Source organism: Macrobrachium nipponense, chromosome 19, assembly GCF_015104395.2.
Source record: "Macrobrachium nipponense isolate FS-2020 chromosome 19, ASM1510439v2, whole genome shotgun sequence".
In the NCBI taxonomy this organism is placed as follows: domain Eukaryota; kingdom Metazoa; phylum Arthropoda; class Malacostraca; order Decapoda; family Palaemonidae; genus Macrobrachium; species Macrobrachium nipponense.
Window position 1 is genome coordinate 37,586,972 of NC_061088.1, and position 24,000 is coordinate 37,610,971.

At 35.1% G+C, this 24,000-nt stretch overlaps 1 protein-coding gene and 1 long non-coding RNA gene across 4 annotated transcripts in view; one reads left to right on the forward strand and one right to left on the reverse strand.

Moving 5' to 3' along the window:
- The window catches only part of LOC135216268 (serine/arginine repetitive matrix protein 2-like), a 350,391-nt gene that overhangs the window by 127,716 nt on the left and 198,675 nt on the right, over positions 1-24,000 (forward strand). The window lies entirely within an intron of this gene.
- Positions 4,184-24,000, reverse strand: part of LOC135216289 (uncharacterized) — a 196,890-nt gene continuing 177,073 nt past the window's right edge. The window contains exon 3 of the long non-coding RNA XR_010314848.1: positions 4,184-4,248. This is a non-coding gene — a long non-coding RNA (uncharacterized LOC135216289). The remainder of the gene's footprint in view (positions 4,249-24,000) is intronic.

Below are 24,000 nucleotides of genomic sequence, written 5' to 3' on the forward strand. Positions count from 1 at the left end.
ATCCTCAGAGTTGCAGTCACAATTGTAACAATCGGACTTGAATTCAGGAACAAAAGCCTCAGAGGTGAAATCACGATTTTAATCCTCTGCAGGGGAAGTCAGAATTAAGAGTGCCGGAGAGGTCAAAACTGCAAGCCTCGGCGGTGACGTCACGGGTAAAGTCAGGGATAAGAATCCTAGATGTTAAGTTGAGTTGTAAGTCTTGGAAATGAAATCACAATTGTAAACCTTGGAAATAAAGTCACGGCTGATTGAACTCCAGAGATGAAGTGACTATTGTAAGCCTCAGTGGTGACGTCGCAGGTGAAGTCAAGGATCAGAACCCTGGAGGCTTCGAAGACAAGGGTGGGAAAGAAAATAAGGACTCCCTACTATAACAATAAATCCGTTACTTTAATTGTGAGTTTTTCACCATTTAATAGATGGGTCGATATCAGTTCTAAGTACAGGACCTGGATTCGACAGGAATATGTTAAAGCAGAGTCGACAACAACTTATATCGATCTTGATAGCCAAGTAGTCAAAATCAGTCTTTTGTTCTTTATACAAAAGGCCACGGGTCGAATCCTCGGCAGCGCAGAAGCATTGCAAATTATAATTTCTTCGGGAGTGAGTTTTCCCAAGATGCAGTGAATTCGACATTACCGATATATATATATATATATATATATATATATATATATATATATATATATATATATATATACATATATATATATACACTGCAGCAAATAACAGCGAGGAAATCGACTTGCCCTTCCCCCACTTTGCCAACTCTTCTGTCGACCAAAAAAGCTTAGTTCTCGATAATACTGTTTTTATGTTCTGCCAGACGAAATGGCATCTTCCAAGCTGACGCTGATCCTTTGGCGAAACCTTTAGGTTTATTTATTATGCATCCTATCGCACAGAACACTCTCTCCAAGATGGCCGACGGAAAGGTGTAAGTAGAAAGTCTGGGTTGAGCTGTCAGTTATTTGCGTTGACAATTATTTTAGTGTTTTTTATCAATATTTGATTGCACGTGCTTTTGCAGTACAAAATTAGTAAATACAGAATCATTCAGGTTTAGGACGTTATTCTGAATAGCTGACCATTTTAGTATTTCTTTGTGCTACTATTAATTTTACTGTTTATCTAAACATTCAAAAAGATAAGTTAAGCCTCATGTAGATTCATGCAATGCAGGTTGAGGATCTAGCGTATGTCGTAAGATTTCGGAAACAAGTCAGTGGATTGTGATGTACGATTAAGCCTTTATTATTATTATTATTACTATTATCATCAATGTTCATCAGAGACATCCACACCACAGAGACCCCATAAGTGAAGGGAAAAGGTAAAGAGGAATGGAGAACAGGAAAAGCAGCCATAACATCATTATCATAATATCACTCATTAATATCATTACTCTATTATACTTTACTGCCACATAGCAAAGTTAACACACTTCTGTCAAGAAAAGGGCTCTTTTAGGAAATATCCTTCCAGATTCACGAGTCGAGAAGATCTGCATACGAACCTTTTATTAAAAGAGAACCAACTTTACGACTTGCTCCTAATGGTAGCATTTGCCTTAGGTCCTGGGCCTGAGCTCCATTGACTTGTTGCCTGCAGTGGAACAGAGAGAGAGAGAGAGAGAGAGAGAGAGAGAGAGAGAGAGAGAGAGAGAGAGAGAGAGAGAGGAGAGTTATGTCGTTGGATTTGCTCTCTCTACGAGGTCAAGCTGAAATGGCTTTACGCCTCTATCATCTCAGTTTATTATCCTCTATTATCCCAGTTTATATAGCTGGATTATATGTCGACGCAGAGCTGAGTACGATATATATATAATATAGTGAGTATGTGTGTTTATGTGTTGGAAAAATAGAACAGAAATACTAGCTAACAAGACATCAATCTTGGATATTGGATGAAGCCTGGAATACAATAAAGAACAGACTAAGGCAAAAGGTATAAGTGAACAGAAATCAGGGAGGAGATGACTCCAAAACAGTAGGTGCCTAGTCCGTTACTCAAGTTTAGCTATTGAAGCTGAATAATGATCAAGGAGAGATAATAGAATATTTGTACGTAATGATGATGTTCACAAAGCCATGCGTTCATGGTGCGGAGCTGGTGTTAAGGTAGCCCACAGAATTAATTAAATATTTGTGGTTGAAAAGATGCCAATATCTTTAACAAAAAGATATAGGTCCATAACATTAGAAGAATCACAACGCTGGTCGGAATATTTTTGCTAGACAATGAACGTGAAATATGAAAAGGATAATTTAATGGATATACCAGCAGATGACGAAGACCTGAATGTGCCGATGAAAGAATTAGCTTTCTGAAGCGGAATCAGTCGTTAAAAACAGAAGAAATGGCAAACACCAGGTCATGATGGAATCAATGGAAAAATTGATTTAGCTGAAACGGAAAAGACGCTTTGTATGGTAACTAACTAGACTATTTTTGAGAATATAAATTGAGGAAACAAAACCCGAAGACCTCGAACTGGAAGACAAAGCTCAGGTACTAAACAAGGTTATTTCAGTGAATGAAGTGACTATGAAGGCAATGCATTTACGCTGTAATGAAAATATTCATTATGCTTATTTTCAATACGCTGGAGAAAGAAACTGCTAAAAAGCTTATAAATGAAAAAGCAGGTTTTTTTTATATGACAGGGGCTGCACAGATCAAATATCTGTGTACTACATACTGTGCATCACTGAATGGTATCTAAAAATCCCAACCTGAAGGCATTTAACAATGTCCACAGTCCAATATCCTGGAAGGTCTTGCGTCACTATGGTATTCACGTTAAATATGTAAAGCTAATTAAAATTTTCCACGAACGAAGTAAATGCAAAGTGAATAGTGATGGGGTCTTCTCAATTGAATTTGCATTAAATAAAAGGGTGCTTAGAGGGAACGTTATCTCACCTTTCTCTTTCCAAGTCTCGTAGAATTTCCAATGGAAAAATAGTGGTTAGAGAGAGAAGAGGCTTACACTCTAGTAAGATGGAAACTTGATAAATTTAAAATGTGTAAATCACGTAGTTTTATTTGGTAACACAACAGAAATTTACAAAGCATGTGTAACAAAAGGCAACGTATATATAGAGAGATGGAGTTTAGAATAAATCCAAGAAAACAGAAGTAATGAGGATAGAGTATGTACTAAGGGATGAAGTAACGCTAGATGCCGAAGGATCAATGAAGTTGAACCTTTCAGATATTTTGGAACACAGACATCCACGGCAGGTTCTCTGACGGTGGAAGTTAGAGAATGACTATTTAGGCAAATGCAACGATGAGCAGGCAGCACATGATCTGGAAATTTAACAGACTGACACTGCGTGCGAAATAGACTATAACGATGTTTATTGCTAAACGGCCACGATGTTCACGTTATGACATTGAAATTGTATCTAGAAGACTTGATTTGCTTTCCAAAATTCTTTAACGCAAATACTGAGAGTCTGATGGCAGGACATCGTTAAATGTGACGCCATAAGGGATATTATGGCAGCTCCCTAAGCCGATTAGATACGGATGGGGAGAGAGATACGGATGGCGAGTATAATGTCCTTCGCACAAACCCTGGGAGTAGAGGAACAGCGTCAGAAGGGCTACAGAGAGCGTCAGAAGAATGGGAGGACCCAGATGTACTGGAATGAGAACCATCAAAAGGGAGGCTGGTGATAAGTGGAGATTTGTGGAAGATAAAGCGCACCGGCAAGAGATGAGAGGCGAAATGTCACAGAGGCCCTTTGTATCATGCGGCTTTGGATGTTTATACATATACATATACATATACATATACATATACATATATATATATATATATATTATATATTATATATATATATGATATGTATGTATGCATATTTATATAAGGTCTATATATAACATAAATAAATATACATAATTATAAGTAATATAATTATAGTAATATACTAATTATATTATAGTATAATATATATAATAATGTAATGTATGTATGTTTAATTTTATATCAGGTATTATATATCATATCTAAATTACTGACATTTAAGTTATATATATATAAAATAATATACATATATTTATATACATATATTATATATATATAAATTATATATATATATATATATATAGTATATATATACATACACACACACTCATTTCACATTTCAATCTAAAATAAATTGTACTTACGGAAAGCTTGAAGCTAAAATCCATCAGCGTTGATTTTTTCTTGAAGAGAGAACCACAAACCTGAAATGTTGAAGAAAAATAAATTATATATATAACTTTTGTGACGTATCGTTACTGGAACACATAACACAAAAGTACATGAGATTGCATTGTTGAAATAATAAATACAATAATGATATTGAACTATCTGACGATAATTATGTCATTCTAAAGCCCCGTGAGCCTTTGCCTTCATTGATTTGACTTACTTATTTATCACTGACAGGATGATGATAATTATGCTTGAATAAGTTAATACCACTGTAACGTTGCATGGAAGTATCCGAAGAGCAGAAAGCGCTATTGTTGAAAAGAGAAAATGATGGCACAAGTTAAGGAGAAGAAAAAGGTGAAGAGTAAAAAACAGAAAGAGTGTTTATAAAGAAAGGTAATGATGGTACGATACGTAATAAACGGTGTATACTGTTAAGAATATACAAATCTGTGGTAGTTTCTATGTGAGCATGGAACACAATATTATTCAGACTAATAAGTAATAAAATGAAGTGTAATTGTCTTCCTGTGATTACAGTGAAATAGATAAAAAACGCAATATAGGATGTAAAAGAAAAAGATGAATTTGAATTGCAAAAGTGATAGTATTTATAACACGGAGACGAAGAGAGTCGTCATTTATATACAAAATTAACACTGAAACTTGAAATCCAAACAAGCCGAACACCGTAATAAATAGCAGTGAAACTTATTAGTAGTTAAGGAAAAGCCAAACTCTCAAATCGTTGAAATTAATGTAAACGAGACAAGAGACAGCACACACAACCTCAACAGCTGTCCTCGTGGGAAACACAATCTTCTCTTCCAGGAACTAGTGCTTTCAGACACTAAGGTCACCCGCCTTGTTCGGCTTGAAATGGATAAAACCTCCTTGAATTCTGTTAATATATAGTATATCAATGTCCTTAGTAATCATCTTTATCTATATTTATTTTAGCTATAAATATATCAGTGTGCTTTCGGTCAGAAATCCTTTCTCTGTCAATCTACAAATCTCATCTGCACATGACATCAGCGTCTTTATTATCTGATATAGTCTCTTCTCCCCTTTCTCTCTTTGGCCAAAGAAGAGATAAGACAACGCTTCCACGTCGGTAAGAGGATTTGGTAGCCACTGAAGGCCTTCAAAGGTCACAATATTGACGTTCGGAAAACAAATGCACAGATCCAGCACAGGTAAATCAGAGTGCACATGTGCATATACACACACACACTATTATGTATGTGTATATATATGTATATATATATATAATATATATATATATATATATATATATATATATATATATATATATATATATATACTTTACTTCACTTTAGCAATTCGTACTGAAAAAAATGGGTAACTTACAGAAAAAGAATACTTGGAAGCTTAGTAAAAATATGCCAAAAAGTGGAAAAAGCAATTAAGCAAAATCTTCATTTACGGGGTTTGACTCACAAAATGAAAGTCACCTAACTGTTTAACCTATCTCCAGTGGGCAAGTCATGATGTGACAGGAACGTCTTTAGGTCAGAAAAAAAAGTTTTTATTGAAAGAATCAATTGCGTCTTTTCAGTTAACTATAGTCGATTCATTTAAGGTAGATTCTTGCGCCTACGAGACGTTTGTTTGGCGGCCTCTGATTGGCTGGTAGCGGGAGGCAGACTGCTCGCTCAGTGGGTCATATTTTCGTTTGTAGCTTAGAAAACTAGCAATATGTTTACATTTCTTCATTTATCTCACGTTTTACAAAAGATAGGAAAGTTTTGGTCATACCTAAGGATTCGGTATTAAATGTACAATTAAATAATCTTTTCCTGAAATCAATAAGTTAAAATACAAAGGAATTACAACGAGTAGAAGTGAAGGGAGAAACATTTCATTCTTTATACCTGTTTTTATTCATCATCAGATTTTGCATAATTCACGAGATCAAGATAAAATGAAATCTTGTGTTTTAAAACAATAAAATCACCCTGAATACGCTGGTGCTTTCAGATTTTAAATGAGTGTAATATGTAAAGAGAAAATGAAGAATATGTCTTATTATGTTGCATTCGTGCTTGACTCGGTTTGACAGTAGTGCCGACTGCCGAGAGACGCAAGATATCGTGGGGCTGGTCCTCTCAGATAGAGCTGTTGGCAGTTGCCAATTGGCGATATGAGAAGTTTGCAGTTTCGAGACTATGTATTTACCGAATTATTATTGTCATTAATTTTCTATAAAATAATGCATAGAATTCCCATTATGACTTTCGAACATTTTTATTAAAATATTATATATGTCCGTATTTCTGGGGACATATCTGATAAAAAGAAAATTAAATAATCAGATGGATGCATCTGGTGTTGGCTTCAATTTAGTCTAAGTGAGAAATGTACATGCTTTATGAGGCTCACTGATAAATAACAGAACTAGTTTCTCTGGCCAATACATCAAAAGCTTATGGTTTTCATATGTTCACTCAATAAACAAAAGTACAGATGTTTATTTCTTACCATAAAATTTGTTGACGACGTAACGAATATAATATACTGTCTTTTTCAGAATTGCTTGAGTTACTCTTACACCAGAATGTTTATCTCCTTTATATACATGTTACACTTGAAAAACATGTCTACAACAATGTTTAGGAAAAATTGCTTAGTTTTCTCCTGAGGTAGTTGATTATTCTTGAATCACTTAATTCATACCTGAGTTAGAATAGCTCCCGTAACCGTTCCCACAGCCCTGCATAATTGTATATACGTATATATATAGTACATGTAGGATAATGAGACTAATCAGAGACTGTTATATCATCATCTTTTTATACAAAAAGAATGGAAATTCATGCAGATATATTATGTCATAAACACAAAAGAAAGTCATACACAGTAGGCTTACATTGGTATGTCTTAGGCTATCGATATGAACAAAAAGAAATTAAAATTTTACAATTTTCTTACGTCATCATATTTAAAAATAAATAAAGGAAAATCGTGCATATATATACATGTCGATTACCCATTGGAACAAAAAGAATGGGAAATTATAAAGATACATTGATATCCCCTTTTCTATTAAAACCAAGTAAAAAGAATTTATAAACAGATATGTACATTGTTATGCCATTAAATATTAAAAAAAGGAAAACTCATATGGATATACTGTAGTTATGAAATTGCCTATCCAAAAAATGGAAAACTATAGAAACACTGTTAGGTCTTCAACTTAAAAAAAAAATAATAATAATGGAAAATCATTGATATATATCATCACTGTCAGTGTCATCCTCACTAATATCAATATCATCACGGTCAGTGTCATCCTCCCTAATATCAATATCATCACTGTCAGTTTCGTCATCTCCAATGTCAATAACAAAACTTTCAAACATATGCTCTCTAGCAACATCTTTCCTCCTATAATCATCTTCTAATTTCTTAACGTGGTGAAAACATTTCTTCCAGTGTTCTGTTGTAACTTTGTCTATCGCCAGTCTCGTAAGCTGCTCAACAGTTTTCAAAGATGATTTGCATTAGAGTTATTTTTTCTGATATCCCCCCTTTATTTGAGCTCATATAAGTTCTATGGGTTAAACTGACAATAATATGGTGGCAGTCTGAGCAACATCATGACCATTTGCACGGGCTATCATCATCATCACATACCTCTGTTTTTCTTTGGACACTTGGCAATCTGCAGCAATTTTGGCTTTGTTGCTGATGGGTCGTGGGTGACGTTATTAGAAGAAAGCCACTCTATGAATTCACTTTTTCTGTTGCTGGTTGTTGGCACTTTATTTTCTATTTGCTATGGTAGGGAGCATTGTCCATTATGATTAGAGATCTATCTTCTATATTAGGCCAATAGTTGTTCATAAAACCACTTAAACAACCTTTAGGTCCATGGAATCATGGTAGTCCCCTTTGGCACCATTTTTTGACCTAAACAACAATAGCGCATCTTTGACAAAACCCCTTCTCACTCCCCGCGTGCACCACAATAAATCTTAACCCCTTTCCAGTCTTAAGTTTGGGTCCTATTTCTCCTTCACCGTTGTCCAACACTGACGTACACATTCATTTGGTTTATCCAAGTTTCATCAAGGAATACTTCAGGTTTACGTTCAGTTGCACTACAATTCCTATTCTTTTCAATTAACCGTAGGTATTCAGTTCTCGCTGCCACTATACATCACGTTCCATTAAAATTGCTCCTTTCCTCGTCACTTTTTTTTGTACCGGAATCCAAGCCCTCTCACAATTTTCCATAACGTTGTTCTTCCACCATTAAACTTTACCGGGTCTTCCTTCACTTTTTCCAGTAGGGCATCTAACGTTGGAGCTCTCCTCTCTCGTAAAAAGACAAAATCTCCTTCCGATACACTCATTTCAAAACTATCCACCTTCGTCCTTCACTAGGATCCTCTTCCTGGGATATACAGGTGAAGCGAAGGGGACGTTACCACACTCAGATGACTGTCGCTTGATTTTTTCACTGTGTTGGTTGGCACTCCTGTAGCTTTGGCGGTCTTCTCAAATACTTCATTTCTTGAGTCTGCTCCCCACTGTGAGCTGAAGTAACGATGAACATTTCATTATAATGTTGCGAGCTTGACTTGCAAATCTGGAAACGGTGCGACGAATGGTGCTGTCATCTCGACATTCTGCTTGAAAAGAAAAAGAAATCTTGCTTAGTTCGTGTGTTTTATTGCTCCACTAAGATTATTATTTCATATCACTCAATAAGTCTCTGATATCTCTTTCGTTTGAAAATATATTCATATAACTCAATTAAGTCTCTGATATCTCTTTCGTTTGCAAAAATATAATTCATATAAGAAAATTAGAAGCAATATGTTGAAACCAACCTCATTAAAACTAAGGATGAGCTGAAGAGTGCGAAGTAGGTCCGTAGATTTCAAATTCATTCCTGGACTGAATTTCCCGCCCGCGGCCAGCCTACACCTCCAACGATACCAGATGCATCCATCTGATTATTTACTTTTTTATCAGATATGTCCAGAAATACGGACATATATATATTTGAGTAAAAATGTTCGAAAGTCATAATGGGAATTCTATGCATTTATTTATAGAAAATGTAATGACATAATAATTCGGTGAATACAGTCTCGAAACTGCAAACTTCTCATATCGCCAATTGGCAACTGCCAACACGCCAACGGCTCTAGCTGAGAGGACCAGACCTAACGATGTGTCTCGGCGACTATTGTCAAACCGGGTCAAGCACGAGTGCAACATAAAAAGACATATTCCTTCATTTTCTCTTTACATATTACACGCATCTAAAATCTGAAAGTACCGGCGTATTCAGGGTTGATTTTTGTATTGTTTAATAACACCAAGATTTTATTTTCTTTATCTTTGATCTCGATGAATTATGCAAAATCCATCGATTGATGAAAAAAACAGGGTGTATAATCAAAGAATGAAATGTTTCTCCCTTCACTTCTACTCGTTGTAATTCCTTTGTATTTTAACTTATTGATTTCAGGAAAAGATTATTTAATTGTACATTAATACCGAATCTTAGGTATGACCAAAACTTTCCTATCTTTTGTTAAAACCGTGAGATAAATGAAGAAATAATGTAAACATATTGCTAGTTTTCTAAGCTACAAACGAAAAATATGACCCGCACTGCAGCGAGCAGTTCCTGCCTCCCGCTACCAGCCAATCAGAGGCCGCCAAACAAACGTCTCGTAGGCGCAAGAATCTACCTTAAATGAATCGACTATAGTTGTAACTATAACAAGAAAACGAGATAATGCTTTGAAGTTGAAAAGTTGTTTTTACAAGCAACTAAGGCGCTTTTCATGGCAAACACCAGCTTTCATAACAGCATGAGTTGTACTTTGTGATTGTAACAATGCTTTGGAAGCTTTGTGTCAAGGAATAATCTAGTGAAGGAACTGAAAATACTTTCTTTGTGGCAAGTACCAGTTCCGGCTGATGTAATTGTCCTTACGGTCAAAACAGTTCCAGTTGCTTAACGTGTGCGAAAAAGTCTGCTTTGTGGACCAATCTGGTTTCCACGAAACACTAGACTATGTAACTCAGTAATCATTACCATCATCTGGAGAGGTGCGTCCAGGAGAGAGAGATTCAGGTAAGATATACTGCCTTTCAATCAATCTCATCAAGTGGGAGGCATAACAGGTGTTACAAGTGAGGGAAGTTTAATAACTGAGCAAAAAGGGAATTTATCCGTTAAAATTTCTTGCTAATATGCGCTCAATAAATTTCAAAATCTGTCTGATTTCCTGGTAAGTGGTGCAGTCAATATCCACGTAATTCTACACAAACTTATTGATAAAGCAAAATCAATTGCTAATAACATAGCTGCATAATATGAATGAATAAATATTATTGACACACTAAGCTGAGGAATTTTGTGTCTGTTTTTCCTTCCATTAGCTGTGTTTTTCATTCAGCCCTGGGATGGGTAAAACCACTGAGTTGCCCCTCCCTCAGGCCTCCTTCAAGAGGAAGATTCATGGTACTCCCTCCACACATTCACTGCGTATCGTCAATCACCTTTCCCGTCTTGTCGATTTATCTTACCGTAAACAGAACAACACATATAAATAACTGCGCCGGAGGAGCTTCGGAATGACTGATCGTCTCATTTGAGGGGACCGGGAAAGTTTTGCAACTTGTACCCTTCCTCTCTCTCTCTCTCTCTCTCTCTCTCTCTCTCTCTCTCTCAGGATGTTTCCGAAACTTCTATTTCTTTCTCAACCTTGAGTAATTCATCCTCCGGTTGCAATCAACTCTGAAAATCTGATTAATCAAAGAATGGAGCGTAAAATGAAGATACATAAAAACCGCATTTCTCTCTCTCTCTCTCTCTCTCTCTCTACACACATATATATATACTTATGCATAAAATATATTAATTATATATATAGACATAATATCATATTATATATATATATATATATATATATATATATATATAATAGTATATAATATATATAGAGAGAGAGAGAGAGAGAGAGAGAGAGAGACAGACAGACAGACAGACAGACGTTATCATATACAACTATAATATTGCTATACACACACACACACACACACACACACACACATATATATATATATATATATATATATATATATATATATATGTATATATATACAAGTACAAGTAAACGAAAAGTGACAGAAACAACATACTATATAAAAGGGTTTCGCGTTCAGAAAGTCAATTAGAGAGGGAAACTGAATTAAGGATTAATGACCCGAGATTAGATCCTGTTCACGAAAAAATTAAGACTTCCCGATCCTATTACGATTCTCGAAAGCTAAAAAAAAAAAAAGGTCGTGGGTTACAGAGGCATATTTAGCGGGTTTTTAATTTATGTCATGTATATATATATATCATATATATATATATTATATATATATATATAATATATATATATATATATATATATATATAAATATGTAAATATATATATATATATATATATATATATATATAATATATATAATATATATATGTATTTATATTATATATATAGTATATATTAACGAAAGAGAAGGGAAATGGCATCGTTGTCACTACTAGTTTATTAAGCCAACACTTCACGTCAGATGCTTTCGCCGCATTTTCAAGGCTAAACAGCAGGAGTAATAATAGTTAATAATTCGTATTACTTCTGCTTATTAACCCTAGAAATATGACGGGAAACGTTGGCATAATAAACTAGAAGTGACAATGGTGCCTTTTCCCTTCGCCTTCGAGATTGTGTCCTCAGTTGAGCCCAAAGTGATTTATAATAGTATCTTTTGGTTGAGACTCACCCTAATTGGATATATATATATATATATATATATATATAATATATATATATATATATCGTTCGAGCTACAAATGTCCTTCTTAATATCTAATTCGCTCTACCTCGGAATTGATATATTTTTATATATGTACCGAAGGGGAATAATTGATATAATGATGGGGGGAAGCGAAATTGTTATTATCAACTAAAAACTCCCCTTCGGTACATATATGAAATATATCAATTCCGAGGTAGAGCGAAGTTATTAAAAACTTTAAAAACTCCCTTGGTACAATTATTGAAAAGATTTAATTCAATTCCAATAACAAATTAGATATTAAAGGACATTTGTAGCTCGAATGATTTATATGAATCACGGTGATGTGATAAGTATTATATATATATACATATTATATATATATATATATATATATATATATTATATATATATATATATATAATATATATATATATAAATATATATTCAGTGTATAATAATAATAATAATCAATAATAATAATACGAAACTAAGCTTTAGTTCCCTCGGGGATCTAACAACAACAGTTAAAATTAAAAATGATAAATCAGAATAATAAAAAAAAAATATTACTACTACTACTGTTACTACTATACTACTACTATCTAATACTACTACTACTTAGTAGTAGTTAGATTGATTTGTCTTGTATGATAAGTGTCATTCCGTCTATGCAAGTGACTACTTTTTTAAATGTCGTGAAAGTTGTCACTAATAAATATCTGCTGAAAACATTTTCAAATTTACTGAAAAACTCATAAAAACTTCATATATCCTTCCATCGACATCTCTCAATAAGAAGACATGTATACATCTATATTATATATATTTATTATAACCAATATATTATATATATATATATATATAGATATTATATATATATATATACACACACACACACACTCACACACACACACACACCACACACACCACATATTTATATATATATATATATATATATATATATAAATATATATATATAAATTCTACTAATAATAGTGTCAGTAGTGGTAGTAGTAATATTTTTTCTTATTATTTTTATCATTAACAATTCTAACTGTTTTTGTTAGATCCCCAAGGGAACAATGTTGTTTCGTATTATTATTATTATTATTATTATTATTATATTATTATTATTATTATTATTACATATATACATTATCACATGTATATATGTAGATTTAGGCAAAAACTATAGAACGAAATATAATGAAACTTAGCGCTTAAAAGCCCTGTATAGCTGAGATTAATTCTTTAAAAATCTGATAACATAGGTTATGTAACTTAACAGCCATATTGGACTGCTAAAAACTAAAGACAATTTCCAGAACAGACGATAGAAAAAATGCGATATTTTGTATGTACTAAATAAGTTTGTGAGAGTCGTATTCAGACTGGGCAGTGGAGACTAAAGCTGGTTTGGTGACGAATCGGTATTGCTTTATGCTTGCACAACTTTGAGATTATTAGTCCAGTTCCCTTCAAATTTGGTATTCAGACAACGTAGAATATGTAAAATGAATTATTCAGCTGTGAATGTGATGTGATTATTTAAAGTAAGCACAGAATATATAATAAATTCATGAGTTGTCTGTCTCCGTGCGATTTTCCCTCTTGATCTTGATTCTTAGCAAGTCTGTGATGTGGCTGCTGCGTACACCACTTTGATGACACACACACCACACACAACACACACACACACACACCACACACATATATATTCTATATATATATATATATATATATATACATACTCACACACACACACACATATATATATATATATATATATAATATATATATATAATATATATATATTATATAATATATGCATATATATTATATTATATTAATATATAATCTGCAGATGTACCCCATTGAAAATGAAACATCTGGATTATATTTGTGCCTAAGGCTACGGGTTGAATTTCCCTTTGTCCTCCGATGCAGTGAACAATATAGAAATATCTAAAGGACTTCGCAATGTGGAAAACTATTGTGACATTGCCAGTGATGACGTCACCTGAAGGAAGGGAATTGACTACATTAATATAAACAAAAATAAAAACCATGTATTCCAAATTTCCTCAGAATCTTCATGGTAACCATCAAGAAGATTAGGACGTGACGAATGCTTACAAATCGTATGCACTATTTAGCTTAAATAAATGTAACTTTTATAGAAAACAATGAGTAACCTTCTTCGTGATAAAAAACATCCAGATATCTAAATGAACTTTCTATAGACCGTGTAAACACTGATTTCAATAAAAAATAGGTTAAAGAATTAATAAAGGGGAGGCAGAAAAAGATTTTCTGCGACCTCACCATCGTTACTGCATTTTTATGGAGTAATAAATATGCTCAGAAGACATTTCGCCGCAGTGGTTCCCAAACTTTTTCTGGTCGTTACCCACTTTCCATACAGGATAATTGTTTATGGCCCACCGCTAAGTATTACCCATGTATGTATAAAACGCATGGTTTTATACATACATATCCTCAGAGTATAGCCTCCTGCATTCTGCTACAGGCCCTAGTTTGGGAACCATTACGCTAGACTAATTACTAGCTGCGCTGGTTCCGATTCACACAATGTAGCAAAATACTTAGCTGGGATTCTCAACCCATTGGATGGTACTATTTCTGATCCCAACATAAAGAACAATATAGACCTGATGAATATTATATTAAATTATGTACAGATTATTAATGGAATGGTAGGCAGTAGACCAATCACTGGGACCTATGCGGTCACTCAGCGCTGCAAGAGAACTGTGGGTAAAATGGTTGGAAAGGTGTAACAGGAGGAAACCTGGCAGTTGCGCAATGAAAAAATTGTTAGGAGAGGGTGGACATTAAGATGGAAGAGAAAGAATATGAACTTTGGTTCAGTAAAAGGAATGAAAATAGTTGCCTCTGGGGGCCGAAGGGACGCTGCTAAGAACCTCTAAAGCTCGCCATACTTGTACCCGACTAGCATCAGGTTGCGCTCCCATCCGCTTGGGTATTGCCCACGCGCGCCCAATGACTTGTTCTACGTCTATTTGCGATCGAGTCTAAGTCCTCTTGCAAGTATCGTACAATTTGAAACTTTTTGCAGCCATTCCTCCCCCCAACACTCGGCAAACTAGTGGGAAACGACTCAAGACCTGGCAGTCCTATTTCAGCATGCTGCAAGGACGACAGGACTGACATCAATGGCCCCCTTATACGTTAAAGACTGACCGGTTCGTGCCAGTATCGTACGTGTATGGCCAGCTTTAGGCCTACAGTGCACCGCTTGAAGTGCACTAACGGAGAAGAACACTGATGAATGTAGGATAATGAGTTTTGATGTGGTATTAGGATACACAGAGGTAGTAAAGTATTTATTCGAATAATATGCTGGAATGATTTATTATAGAATTCAATTTTTTTTAAAAAGGAAGCTCTTTTGTAAGAGTATGAATATCAGCCAAGGGAATTATGAACTCCATCTATTTATTTCCAAAGAAATATGTAGAATATATAGATTTTAAAGAACACTGTTTACTTGGGCCAACAGTAAAAGCAAGCGCACCCTTACAATTAAACAAGATTTGCAAACGGAGCACTGTCCTCAAATGCTTAAGAGTTTACTGCTTCTCATCCTATTTTTTGCACCTACCAGATGTGAATTCTTTCTACAACCGTCTGTGTGCTCGTTTGTACTATCACTGTAGTGTATATATTGTAATTTTGCCGTAGGGTATCGGTCCCTTAAAGATGTTTTAGAAAGCCACAGGCGAAACCGGTCAGGATTCAAACTTGATATCACATTTATCTCTGTGATACACCTGCATATATCTATTAAGAGTCCTTGTGATTTCTAGTATATATATTCGACATATTTTCACATATTGTATGTACACATGTATGTATTTGTTTCTTGCAAATTGCAGCTTTTGTTGGTGTTTTCGTGGGTCCGCGTTCACTGTGGAATTTGAAAGCCTTTTAAACTGCTCAGCCCAATTACAACAAAACTTTTATGGCGTTATTCAATTACTGTCACCCAACCACTTTGCTGTTTTATGTTTTCAGTTCATTACAATGACTGTCAGAGCCCTTTTGTTTATGCAGGCCCTCCTATTCAAAGGCTACCGAACAGAGACCCTGTTGATGTGCGGTGCGAAAATAACTTATTTCTCCTTTTGTGATTGACCTTGTTATCATTTTTTTTTTGTAGGTTACGCGAGACACACAGAGAGAGAGAGAGAGAGAGAGAGAGAGAGAGAGAGAGAGAGAGAGAGAGTTTAAGACTGTAGCATATGTTTGCCAACTTTATATCATTAAAGTTACTCCCACACACACATAGAGTGCAAAAATTACTAGCTGCTTTGAAAATGTACTAACTTTATATATATATATATATATATATATATATATATATATAAATATATGTATTATATATATGTGTATATATATATATATATATATATATATATATATATATATATATGTATATATATAAGAGAGAGAGAGAGAGAGAGAGAGAGAGAGAGAGATTATACTCAATACTTTTCATACTTAAACAAACATAAATTTTAGCTAAAGAGACATTTTGACTCACAAACGCACACATACAAAGGCCAGTCAAACAGAACAAAAAGAAGGGCTCTAACATGGATATCAACCCTATGTAGAGAGGCAACATCATTCTCCGTGAAGGTCTCTGCAGAGCAGGGTGGGGGGTTGGGGGGGTGGGCCGCCATATAGTATATAGAGAAAATAAACATCAAGTCCCGATTTCCAATTTGCACTGACAAGGAGAGTCTCGGTACGAGTTTGTAAAAGCAAACAGACCGAAATGTCATCGGGGGTTTTTTAGGACTCGTTTCATATTGGTATGACCTTTCGGACGGCTCCTCCATCGCGTCCCTGTTTCTTTCGGCAATTTAATGAGTTTTCGCTCTTTGCAGTTGTCGAGTTCTCGTTTCCAGGGATGTTTGCTCTTCTGTTCGGGTACTGTCCGATTTGCTGCCTGAAGCTGATGTCGCGACTACCAAAGCCATCGATGTGGAATACGCACTCTTCATGAGTTTGTAAAAGTTGAACTCTGCCGGTTGGATCTTTCCGAGATAGTGACACCAACGGGCTTTAACTCGGTATATATCCACCTTTGCGGCGTGTTTAACAGCAGCCTGTTGGGGATGACCGTAAAAACATAAACGAAACACTGTAAATAGCATCAAGACAATGGCCCCGAAGAAATATGAGTCCTGAGTAACGATACCCGAAAACCCTTGGGGCCAATATCTAGGAAAGATCAGCCTAACATATTATTAACACCATGCTTGTGCGTATACTCGCACAACACTCAGTCCACCAAATATGTATAAAACACTTTCTTAAAATACTGATGTGATAAAACATAAACGAAAAATGCAGGATCATAATTTGTGAAATCTAATTTCTTCAACAGTTCTAAGTAAACTGTTTAGTATGTAAATAACATTCTCTCCGACAACTTGGGGGAAGATGATTACCTACTCATCCTGGCCCTCCTTACCTTACCTTACAGACCTTACATCTTGTTCGGGTTGCCCCAGGTCCCTCAGTGTGAGGCACCTCTAATGTCTACCAGAGAGTTGCTAGTACATCTTCCGGTATATTTTGCATCTTCCAATCTTGGATGGTCTGGGATGCAGATTAGATATTTGTCGAGCTTATTCTTAAACACATCTACGCTCACTCCTGATATATTCCTCAGATGAGCTGGCAACGCATTGAATAGACGCTGCATTATCGATGCTGGTGCGTAGTGGATTAATGTCCTGTGTGCTTTCCTTATTTTTCCTGGTATATTTTTGGGCACTATTAATCTACCTCTGCTTGCTCTTTCTGATATTTTTAGTTCCATGATATTTTCTGCTATTCCTTCTATCTGTTTCCATGCCTGAATTATCATGTAGCGTTCTCTTCTCCTTTCCAGACTATATAATTTTAAGAATTGTAGTCTTTCCCAGTAGTCTAGGTCCTTAACTTCTTCTATTCTAGCTGTAAAGGACCTTTGTAATACTCTCTATTTGTGCAATATCCTTTTGATAGTGTGGGTACCATATCATATTGCAATATTCAAGTGGACTACGAACATATGTTTTATAAAGCATAATCATGTGTTCAGCTTTTCTTGTTTTGAAGTGCCGTAACAACATCCCATTTTTGCTTTACATTTTGCCAACAGAGTTGCTATTTGATCATTGCATAACATGTTCCTATTCATCATCACACCAAGGTCTTTAACTGCTTCCTTATTTGTGATGGTCTCATTATTAGGTCCCTATATGCATACTTTGCTTTTCTCTGTCTCCATAATTTATTGATTCAAATTTATCAGAGTTAAATACCATCCTATTTACCTCTGCCCAATCATATCTTTGTTAAGGTCTCTTTGTAGAGCGTTCCTATCTTCATCACAAGTAATTTCTCTACTTATTCTTGTGTCATCTGCGAAACTACTCACTACCGAATCCTTAACATTATTGTCTATGTCTTCAATCATAATAACAAACAGTATTGCAGCTAACACCGTACCTTGCGGCACACCGGATATTACCTTGGCTTCATCCGATTTTCTCGTCGTTTGCAATAACTATCTGTTTTCTGTTGTGTAAAAATTCTTTTAACCATCTTCCTACTTTATCCACGATATTGTGTTTCTAATTTTCTTCGCTAATATATTATGGTCTACTTTATCAAAAGCTTTTGCAAAGTCTAAATAAACCACATCTGTTTCATTTCCGCTTTTCATATTTTTGAATATGTTTTCACGGTGGACTAACAGTTGGGTTTGTGTACTTTTTCCGGGTACGAAACCATGTTGTCCTTTATTAAACAAATTATTTTTTATTAAATGTTTCATAATATTTTTCTCATTACCCTTTCATACACTTTCATTATATGTGGATGTTAGACTCACAGGCCTATAATTACTTGCCTCTAGTCTTGATCCACTTTTGAAAGTAGGGGTAATATACGCTAATTTGTGCTCATCATATATCTTGCCTGTATCCTACACTTTGTCTTAATAATATTGCAAGTGGCTTTGCGATAGAATGAACTACTTTCTTTAACAAAATAGCAGGAATTCCATCAGGCCCTGCAGCAGCTCCATTTTTAATTTCATTAATAGCCTGCACAATATCAGCTTCATTAATTATCTATGTCAGCTAAAATTATTCACTATTTTCATCCCTTACTTTCTATATCATTATCTTCATTATCTATTCTAGGGGTGAATTCTCTCTTATATCGTTCTGCCAGTATGTTGCAAATTTCCTTTCATTCGTTAATCTCCCTTCAATTCTCAGAGGGCTATTTCTATTCTTCTTTTATTCATCTTCTTCGCATATGAGTATAATAGTTTGGGCTTTTGCTTGATATTTAATAGGGTTTTTTCTTCCAAGTCCCGTTTTTCATTTTCTTTTGATTGTATAATCTTTTGTTCTGCATTTTCTATCTTACTTTTTAGTTCTATAACTTTCCATGCATTTTTTCTTTTGCAAGACCTTTTTTCCACTTTCTGATTTTCTGGAACAAGATTCTTCTGTCTCTTGGTATGCATGAATGATGTTTACTTTTCTTCTTCGGTATATATTTTTCCACTTATTATCTCCAATATTTTATATAATATCTCCGTATTTACCCTTATGTCATCACTTACGAAAATGTTATCCCAATCTTTGTTTAATTCTTCATTAATTTGTTGACCATTTTATATTTTTTACTGTAGAAGTTGTATTTTCCATATCCTTCCCACTCTCATTTCTTGCTTATCTCTATTTTCACTTGCTTTGGAATGAACTGTTAATTCTATGACATTATGGTCTGAAATACTCGCATTATAAACTATTATTTCTTTAAATAATTCATCTCGTTCACAAATACTAGGTCTAAAGTATTTTCCTTTCTTGTTGGCAGGTGATTTATTTGTTGAATGTTGTATTCTAGTAGCATATCTAATAGCTTTTCAAATTGCCTCTTATCTTCTGCACTACTATTACTCTCTTTTTTATATGTATAGTACAACCACAATCTCCTATTCGTTCTTTCCATTCTACGAAAGGAAAGTTGAAGTCACCAGAGGAGGAATAGTCCAGTCCTTGTGATTTCTACATATATCATCCAATTTTTCAATTATTAAGTCAAACTCTTTAGTAGTTAGGAGGTCTATATATTACTATGTTCATCAATTTTTCATATTTCAAATTCTACCGCTATTAGTTCACATTCTGAGTTACTATATTTTCTCATATATTTTTCCTTGTTTTTTGTCTTTCCCATATATTGCGGTTCCCCCTTGATTCCTATTTTTTCTATCTGATTCTATAAGTTTGGAACCCTTTTATTTGATCATCATTCCCAGTCTCTTGGGAATACCAGGTTTCACTTATATTCATTATATCTATTTTCTTTTCATTTTGGGTTAGTTCTTCTAAGTACTCTATTTTTCTTTTTGAGTTACTCGTAACTAAACCTGCGCATTCATCACTATGATGGTTTTGCGTGTTTCTCCTTCATTTAATACTGATAGTAATAAGGATTTTCCCATGTCTCTTTCCTGTTCTGGTATGTTGTTCTTTTTTTCATTTCCAGAAATTTGACATTAAAAAATCCAACTTTTCCATAATATTTGATCTTCCTTCATCATAATTATTCATTTTGTGTCTGAATCTGCAATTTTCTCCGTTTCTGCAATATCCTCTTGCATAATAAATACAGTTATTATATCTCTGAGTAGAATTTCGGAGCTGATGCTTTGAAATTTTTTGCTGACACTCTGCATATCTCATGGTGGTTTGCTTTTCTCTTTTACCTGATATTCTTGATTTCTCTTTTTCTTTATTTGTTTTCTTTCTTATTTTGGATTTTATTACTTGGTTGGTTATTTATTTGATTATGATTCATGGCTACAGGGTGCATATATTTGCATTTTTTGTCGAACTTACATCCTTTTCCTTCTTTTAGGTTTTACATATTTTTGGATGCAGATCTCTGCAATCATCCCCATATCCATCTAAGTATGCCACATTTACCATATATTTTCATGATGTTTTGACATATCTTAGGATGTTTTGTAGTAACATCTTTCTCCAAATCTGCAATTTCCCATTTTTCTTTCAAAAGGTTGCAGATTTTGTCTTTCTTGTCTATTTTTTCCTCTTTCCCTCCCCGTCATTGTATAGATCTGGGTAGAGCCTCTTCGGGATTTGCTTTTCTGTTGTCATATCGTAATTTATTCTTCGTAGGTATGCTGCTTTATTGCCTCATATGTAGTATCAATGAGTATCTCTGCATCCATACTTTTATCTTGTCTTTGTTTCCTTATTTTTTTTCTGTCATTTCATTTTTGTTTACTTATCTTCCGTTTTCCTCTTCTTCTTTTTCTTCTTCTTCTTCCTCTTCCTCCTTCTTCTTCATCCTCAACTATTTGTACATTCAATCTTGATTTAATAACATTGTCTATCCATGATAGACATGTTGAACAAAAAAACTTCTTGTATCTTTCTCAAATCTTGTATTACCCTCAGCACAACTGTGGATGGGTCGGAATGTTGCATGCAGCACATTTTCTGATTAGGTTTTGTGGATTGACTATGCTATACCAAACCTTACACAGTTTGCATGCTTTTGGCATTCTTTTTCCTAATGCATCAATTAGTATATTACAAGATTCACCTTATTCATTTTGCTTTGTCGGAATATGTTTGGTTTAGTATATTTTCTTTATGAGTCTCTTGACCACTTGGATTTTATTTGGAACTTCTTCAATTATTTCAAGATGTTTTCATTAGATTTGTTCCAGTTTGAAGGATTATATCCTTCTAATATATCTATGAATGCTGTATGTCTTTTTGGTTAGGACTGTTGCTGATTTCATAGATGATAAATGCCAGTTCCCTTCCTGCTACCTCATCGTATTGCGAATCTGCTAAACACGCCCCCAAATTACGCCACCTTTTCCCGCAGTTGGAACTTACTGCCATCTTGTTCTGATTTATAGTATTACACTTGATAAACTAACTTAGAAGACGCTTTATCCTACTATTTTCACACTAATCTTATCACCGATAGTTCACGAACACTTCTAGATATTTCTCAAATTCTAGTCGTATGTTAAACTTGTGATATCTGTTGATTATTGTGACTTCACGCGGGTACGTCTCACCAAGCAAGATGGCTACTACATGAAGCAGAGTAATACATGCGTAAATAGCTAAATCACAGAGAGAGAGAGAGAGAGAGAGAGAGAGAGAGAGAGAGAGAGAGAGAGAGAGAGAGACTATTTCCAAGGCCCAAAGTCAAAGACAGTTGTCCAGCAAGAGATGTAGAGCCATATTAGTGTGGCCAATGCTTAGCTGGCAGAGAACAATTACCCACTTTCATAGCTCATTTGTGCACATCACCGCAGGACCTGATTTGGGCACAATCAGTGTCCTAGTTACCATCAATCATACTCCTAAAAATTGGCTTCCTTGATTTTGGAGTGTCTGTGTATGTGTGTGTGTGTATAACCACGCTTCTTTAAATAACAGGAATATAGTGCATGATTTAGCTATTTACGCATGTATTACTCTGCTTCATGTTTCTACACTCATACCTCCAGTTTGTGTGGAGCTGTATAACTCATATATAATTCCCCATTACCATATCAGGTGAAATGTTATCAACCCTGGCGGCAGCAGCAGTGAAGCAAACTCTGACTTGGTAATAAAATATCTAGATATCCTCCACTTTCAGTTTCCACTCTACCATTCTGAATTGAATGTGGAGTTTAGGCCAAAGGCCAAACGCTGGGACCTATGAGGTCATTCAGCGCTGAAACGGAAATTGTAGTTAGAGGGTGGAAAGTCAGGTGGAAGAGAGAGAATATGAATGGTTGTACAGTAAAAGAAATAAAAGGGATTGCCGCTAGGGGTCGAAGGGACGCTGCAAAGAACCTTCAGTAATGCCTTTCAGTGTACTGCAAGAGGTGTACTGACGGCACTATCCTTCCATGCGGTCTCTGCAGTTCCAGAAGGGTGTTGGTCACTCTGTCGCTTTGTCTTTAGAGAGGAGGTCGATGCTGATTGCAACTTACTGCTTTAATTTAATACAGACCTCATAAAAGAAGCAAAGAAAAGGCATAAAACGAGCTCTACAGTTTAACCGCAGAGGGAAATGAAGTGGATTTCTACAGGCACGATTCTAGAGAATGGTTTCTACTGCTGGAGAACTGCTTTTCATTGGCTTTCCCAGAGAAATGATGCATCATACCCTATACGTAGGTCCTACCAACTCAAAAGGCAAGATGATTTGATCCCACCAAGTTTAATCCCCACTCCTGAACTCTGGAAATTCCTTCCTTACTTTTGTGTTTTAAATTACTTCTGTCTCATTACCTGATCAATATTTAAACGTATAATCTCTGGCCCATCTCGTTTCTCTTCAACTGAAATGATTATTTTGAGGTCATGGAAGGGGGTATATAAGTGGTACGAACACCAACCTGAAGGAGTGATAGAAAACGACCAGGCAAAGATCCTCTGGGACTATGGTATCAAAACAGATAGGGTGATACGTGCCAATAGACCAGACGTGACGTTGATTGCCAGAATCAAGAAGAAAGTATCACTCATTGATATCGCAATACCATGGGATACCAGAATAGAACAAAGAGAGAGAGAGAGAGAAAAGATTGATGAGTATCAGGACCAGAAAATAGAAATATGAAGGACAGTGGAAATGATAACCATAATCATAGGAAGGAACACTAAGCCCGATCCCAAGATCCCTGAAAAGGAACCAGGAAAAACTAGATGCCGAAGTAGCTGCAGGTCTCATGCAGAAGAGTCTGATCCTAGAAACGGCGCACTTAGTGAGAAATCTAATGGACTCGTAGATGCAACCCGGAACGCCACACTAAAAAGTAACCACCCAGT